Source organism: Ptychodera flava, chromosome 15 (genome assembly GCF_041260155.1).
Source record: "Ptychodera flava strain L36383 chromosome 15, AS_Pfla_20210202, whole genome shotgun sequence".
Classification (NCBI taxonomy): Eukaryota; Metazoa; Hemichordata; class Enteropneusta; family Ptychoderidae; genus Ptychodera; species Ptychodera flava.
Window position 1 is genome coordinate 33662696 of NC_091942.1, and position 7640 is coordinate 33670335.

Below are 7640 nucleotides of genomic sequence, written 5' to 3' on the forward strand. Positions count from 1 at the left end.
ATTATTGTGGATGCAACCAAACGTGAGTGATTGGTCATTTTTTGGCGTGGACGGAGTTTTAACGTTAGTGCAGTATGCTCTGAGCTGAGACATTATAACCGTTTCGTCATATACACAGCGTATAGGATCATGCACATTGCTGCCAATTATTGACTTTTCGTATCCATGGCCTTAAGATAGAGTTATGAGCTTATAGGAGGATACAACGAACTGAGATAGATTTTAAATTTCAAAGCCTGGATGTAGTTTTCATCTGCATTTTGCTCCGATTTGAGACATTTTAAAAGTCTCGTCATATAGGCCTACACAGCGTATTGTATATTGCAGTTTGTTAGAAACTTAGCGTTTTTTCTTAAAATATTTACTATAGATAGAGTGTCGAGCAAAATGGAGGATGCTACGAACTGAGTTAGATTTGAATTTTCTTTCATGGAAATATTTTTAACGTTAGTGCAGTTTGCTCCGAGCTGAGACATTTAAAGTTTCGTCATATACACAGCGTATTGGATATTGGGGTCTATTGGAAACTCGGCGTTTTTTCTTAAAAGTTGACTATAGACGGAGACTCGAGCATATTGGAGGATGCGACGGACTGAGATTAATTGGTAATTTCTTGACATGGACGGAGTTTTACATTGGTGCAGTTTACTCCGAGCTGAGACATTTTGATAATTTATGTATTACACATAGCATGTCGGATATTGTGGCAAAGTGATTAAATTTTTCGTAAGCATGGACTTTAGATATAGTCCTGAGATTATTGTGGATGCAACCGAACGTGCATTGGGTGATTTGTCAATTTTTTTGGCCTGGACGGAGTTTTAACAGTTTTAACGTTAGTGCTGTATATTCCGAGCTGAGACATTATAACCGTTTCGTCATATACACAGCGTATTGGATCTTGCACATTGCTGCAATAATGGTTGACTTTTCGTATCACTGGCCTTTAGAGAGAGTTGTGAGCTTATTGGAGGATATAACGGACTGAGATAGATTTTAAATTTCGAAGCCTGGACGTAGTTTTATCTGCAGTTTGCTCCGACTCGGAGCTGAGACATTTGAACTCGTCCTAGGCGTACACTGTAGTGTATTGGATTTGCAGTTTGTTGGAAACTTAGCATTTTTCTTAAATGTTGACTATAGATAGGGTGCCGAGCATATTGGATGGTGCTACTTACTGACTCGGAAACATAGATTAGTAATTTCTTAACATGGATGGAGTTTTAACGTTAGTGCAGTTTGTTCCGAGATGAGACATTTTGACCGTTTCGTAATATGCATAGCGTATTGCATGTTGCAGATTACTGCAAATAATTGACTTTTCGTATCCGTGGACTTTAGATAGTCCTGAATTTATTGTTTTTGTAGCGTGTCGGATATTGCAGATTGCTACAAAGTGAATGACTTTTCGTATCCGTGAAATTTCATAGAGTCCGGAGTTTATTAAATGATGCTGCAGACCGAGATAGAATGGTAATTTCGTAGCCTGTACGGAGTTTTAACGTTACTGCAATTTTGCTCCGAGCTGAGACATTTTGACCGTTCCTCATACACACTGCGTATTGCATGTTGCAGATTGCTGCAAACAATTGACTTTTCGTATCCGTGGACTTTCGATAGAGTCCTAAATTTATTGTAGATGCAACGGACTGAGATAGACTGGTCATTTCTTAGCCTGGACAGAGTTTTGACGTAAGTGCATTTTGCTCCGAGCTGAGACTTTAATAATTTTTGTTACCTATACATAGTGTGTCGGATATTGCAGATGGCTGCAAAGTGAATGACTTTTCGTATCTGTGGATTTTTATAGAGTCCTGAGTGTATTGGAGGATGCTGCAGACTGAGATAGAATGGTAATTTCGTAGTCTGCAATTTGCTCCGTGCTGAGACATTCTGACCGTTTCAATTCAATTCAATTCAATAGAACTTTATTTATCCCAAACACGGGCAATTAAAAAGCGTGGCTCAAATACAACATCAAAAATATATAATACAAATTACAAAATGGTAGGAGACGCAAAACTATACAAAAAACAGTTTAGGAATCATTTAAAGCCGCACAGCGGTTGGAATCAATGACAACTTGCGCCGGTTTGACCTGCAAGCCGGGTATCTAAAACGCCGACCAGAGGGAAGTGTGTCGAACTCTGCTGATAAAATATGATCACTAGACAAAAGAATTGAGCGGGCTTTCCTGAGTACTTGCTGATTATAAAACGTAGAAAGACTTCTCTGGGATATACCAATTAGTTTTGAGCTAAGTGAAACAATTCTATCTAGTGAAGTTTTGTTTTTAACAGACAGATTTTGATACCAACAAATGAATGAAAATGAGATAACGCTTTCAATGTAAGATTTATAAAAAGAGATAAAATTTGTCTATCAACCATGAATGAACGCAGTTTCCTTAAAAAGTACAATCTTTGCTGCCCCTTCTTCAGTATAGCATCGGAGTTATGATCCCATTTCAATTTGTTGTCAAATATTGAACCAAGGTATGTATACTTCGAAACAATCTCGACTTCTTGATCGTGAACAATGGACGTAGGAGGGTTGCGTTCTTGCCTCCTAAAATCAATTATCATTTCCTTAGTTTTCTAACATTTAAGTTTAGATACGAATTATATATCACACCACTCAACAAACTCACTACGAGCGGGACCATGATGACATTCTGATCCCTGTAGAAGTGTAAGCAGAGCACTATCGTCAGCAAACTTAACAAGATGGCTACCTTCATGTGTACTTCTACAATCGTCAGTATAAAGGATGTAGAACAGAGGAGACAGAACGCAACCCTGAGGAGAACCTGTATTTGTTTGAATGATACTTGACAAAATACCATTGACAACACCCTTTGTGATCTATTTGTAAGAAAGTCAATAATCCAAAGTACAAGTACAAGATAGACAAATTTTATCTCTTTTTTATAAATCTTACAAGTTTCCTCGTACACATTGAGTATTGCATATTACAGACTGCTGCAAACCTATTGACTTTACGTATCCATGGACTGTAGATAGAGTTTTGAGTTTATTGTGTATGCAAAGGACTGAAATAGATTTGAAATTTGTTATCATTGTCAGAGTTTTTACCTTAGTGCAGTTTGCTCCGAGCTGAGACAATTGATAATTTTGTACTATACATAGTGTGTCGGATATTGCAAATGGCTGCAAAGTGATCGACTTTTCATATCTGTGGACTTTGATAGAGTCCTGAGTGTATTGGAGAATGCTACGAAATGAGATAGATTAGTCATGTCCTTGCCCGGACGGAGTTTTAATGCCAGTGCAGTTTGCTCCGAGCTGAGACTTTCGTACCTACACTTTGCGTGTTGGGTATTGCAGTTGGCAGCAAAGTGAATGACTTTTCGTATCCGTGGACTTTGACAGAGTCCTGAGTTTATTGGAGAATGCTACGGACTGAGACACATAGTAATTTCTCAGCCTTAACGGAATTTTAGTGTCAGTGCAGTTTGCTCCGAGCTGAGACATTTGATAATTTTTGTACTACACATATATTTCAGATTGCTGCAAAGTGAAAGATTTTTCTTAACGGTGCACATTAAATAGATTCCAGAGTTTATTAGAGAATGCTACGGACCGAGATATTTTAGGAATTTCCTAATCTGGACAGTTTTAACGTTAGTGAAGTTTGCTCCGAGCTGAGACTTTAATAATTTTTGTACCTACACTTAACATGTTGGATATTGCAGATAGCTGCAAAGTGATTGACTTTTCTTATGTGTGGACTTTGATAGAGTCCTGAGTGTATTGGAGAATGCTACAGACTGAGATAGAATTGTAATATCGTAGCCTGGACGGAGTTTTAACGTTACTGCAATTTGCTCCGAGCTGAGACATTTTGACCGTTTCTCCATACACACTGCGTATTGCATATTGCAGATTGCTGCAAACTATTGACTTTTCGTATGTATGGACTGTAGATACAGTTTTGAGTTTATTGTAGATGCAACAGACTGCGATAGATTTGAAATTTGTTTTCATTGTCGGAGTTTTAACCTTGGTGCAGTTTGCTCTGAGCTGAGACATTATTTCATTTTGTACTATACATAGCTTGTCAGATATTGCAGATGGCTGCAAAGTGATTGACTTTTCATATCTGTGGACTTTGATAGAGTCCTAAGTGTATTGGAGAATGCTACGGCCTGAGATAGATCAGTAATTTCTCAGCCTTGACGGAGTTTAACGTCAGTGCAGTTTGCTCCGAGCTGAGACTTTAATAATTTTTGTACCTACACTTAACATGTTGGATATTGCAGATTGCTGCAAAGTGATTGACTTTTCTTATGTGTGGACTTTCATAGAGTCCTGAGTGTATTGAAGGATGCTGCAGATTGAGACGGATTGGTATTTTTTTTAGCCTAGACGGAGTTTTAACGTTAGTGAAGGTTACTCGGAGCCGAGTCATAGATTGTCGGATATTGCAGATTGCAGCAAAGTGAAACTGAAGACAATAGATAGCCGTGAGCATATTGAAGAATGCTTGGAATTGAGATGATTTCGTCGTTTCTTAACAAAATAGGAGTTTAACGCTATAGTGCAGGTTATTCAGTTCTGAGACAATTAAATAATTTTGTTACACGCATAGCTGGTGCGGTCAGATAGTACAGATTGCTGCAAACTATTTTCGTGTCACAACTACACGCTACTGTAATCTTTTCAAGGTATTCTTGTGTCAACTTTTTTATCTCATAATTCGACGAGCAGCATCGGAAAGTTGGTATCTATTTGCGTCACAATGTATGTTGTACAATGGAGAGAATGAAATGAAAGCCGTGGAGGAGTTATCTTCAATCTTCGAACACTTCCTTGACAAGTATTCACAAAATAACTTCGGAAATTGCGAAAGTGACCTCTATTCGCAAATACTGTTAACTTTTAGAAATCTCGTGATGTTTTCGTTGTAAATATTTGCTTAATTGCCATGGAGATAATTTGACCCTCTTATCGAAATTGAAAATTAAACTTGTGAACTTCATAATGTGTCTGTCGCCGAGCTTTAATACTGAAATATTAAAACTTTTTACAGCGGAAAATATGTGTTTAGCAACACCTCTAATATGGCTTTCAGGTGCCGTTTCCTGTCCTGTCAAAATGTTAGTCTTTTTCGTTTTATGTAAGCTTTGGAAACCACAAAATAATAATAATAATAATAAAGGAAATCAGTACGGAAGAATTTCCTCTCTGCCTTTTGACCGTAACGTACGACTTTTAAAATATCATTGATTAGGTATTTGGTTGTAGGAAAATAAATAAATTCCTTTCAGGGGAAAGTTTTCTATTTGGCGACAGGGTTTTTCCTCAGCTTCCTAAAGGCTTGGTAAAGTAAAACAGAATTACAGTCAACTCGCACTTTTTCCAACCCGCCCAGAACCAACTCGCCCGATTCAAACTCGCCCGATACCACCTCGCCCGATTCCAACTCGCCCGATACCAACTCGCCCGTTGTTTTGAGATAGGGTGTTGTAGATTCCATGTACGCTAACCCGATGGCCCGAGGCCAGCTATTTTCATGTCATGCCAGGCCAGTAACTCGTGAAAGACGGTCCTGCTGTTCCTAAAGAAGTGAGCCAGTGCGCAGTAACTATCCCTATACGTAAAGAAGCCGAACGAAATTTATTCTTTCAAGAGATTTGCAAAACGTGAAATTCGCAAATAAAAAGTTTTCCGTGTTGGTACATATTTCAAGCCGCACCTGTGGTTCTCTATGTTAGAAATATTTGTTGTTAGAAATAAAACGTTTTATGCGTACCAGTTGCTGCGAAAACGAGCCCTGCCACTCCTTGACATGTTCTTCCACTCCAATGACCAAGCTACCCGAGTGACAAAGGCTACGGATTCGCAGCAAGCGTACCAGTAGCTCTGCATGGCAGGGCTGTGTGTTTACCGGCGTATACCGCCTCCGTATAACGCCGGTAAACACACAGCCCTGCCATGCAGAGCTAGCGTACCAGGTACCATGGAGGTCTACCTCCATGCGGGTACTCATAAAATTGCAAAATAATATCGGGCGAGTTGGTATCGGGTGAGTTGGCATCGGGCGAGTTGGAATCGGGCGAGTTGGTATCGGGCGAGTTGGAATCGGGCGAGTTGGTTCTGGGCGGGTTGGAAAAAGTGCGAGTTGACTGGTACCCAGTAAAACAAGGTTCTTTTACAAAGTAAAGCGAAAAAATCTTGTAGATTATATTGGCAATGTCTACTTAGCATGCGTGATGAACTATGCAAATTGTACGACCTGCTCCGTCACAGAACGGAGATAATGTCTGAGCTCGGAGGGAGGTCAGCGGATACTTATGTGCTCTCATTACACTCGCAGGGCTAGACCGGCACATACACGACATGTCGATCCCCACTGCAGAAAGCTTTATTTCCACACAGTCCAATATATGGAGCTACGATATTTGTGCAGTAGCTTATACATAGCTCTGGGTGCCAGGGCGGTGAGTTACCAGCGTTATACGGTCTGGCCGTGTAACGCCGGTAACTCACAGCCCTGCCACCCACAGCTACATTAATCAGTTATACAGAGAAATAGCGGCTGCTTGATCAGTGTTTGTCAAGTCGGGCGCGATCGCGTTCTACATGTACTACTGAAAACGTTGCCTCGAATCTAAACGGAGTGTTTAGCCTGAGTATTTTTTCCTTTGCCACACTCCGTTTAGAGGCTAAACCCACGGTTACACGTGGTTCGATACATAGCGGCCGCCGCGTGCAATTTTACTATCAACTATGCATACCCACACGGCGGCCGCTATGTATCGAATCACACACGTAACCGTGGGCTAGCGGCTAGCCATCGTTTTATTGGGGTAGGACTCCATGGCTTTGGCACAGACTGTCTATGGTTTGGGAGAGGCGGCCCTACACTGTACAGCGAGGGGATCGCTGGTCGCCGGCGCGGCGTGTACTGTACTAGCGACGGGACCGCCGGCCGCTAGCTTACCATCTCAAGGGGGTACATTGAGGCACGCCATGAGCGAGGGGACCGCTGGCAGCCGACGAACCACCACGAATGTTTTGTCCACTTGTAACTGTTTAATATAGAATGGGACGTGTCGGTAACTTGGACGTCCATGAGATGATATTGAAGACTAGAAGCTGAGAGTCATCGCTGAAATACCCAAATATCTTGTCCAACATCCGAGTGTGATGATCCCAAACCCTCTGGCACTAAACTCTAACAATCAGATTAAGAATTATTCAATTTACATGTTTGGCTTTTTCTGCGGGGTGTCCCACTCTAAATTCTTTTCTCGAACGGGCCTCTTTTTTTTTCCTTTGGTTTTTTTTTTTTTTTTTTTTTTTGGTAACCTCGTTTTCGGTTTTTTGGGGGTTTTTTGTAACCTCGTTTTGGTTTTTTTCAAGCTGACCTCGTTTTGGTTTCTTTTCAGCCTCAACGCCAGCGCGATCTCGGTCGACTTTTCAGTTGTGATTTTCTTTCTTTTTTTAGTCAGACCTGATGGTGGTTCGCTTTGTTTTTTTGTAGTAGTGAAAGTACTATTTTTGGTTTTGTTTTTAAGCATTTCAATATTTTTTTTGTGTGTGCTTGATTTTTTTTTACTTTTTTCCTTTATAATCAGCATTCATTGCACCTTTATATCAAATACACGTGTATGT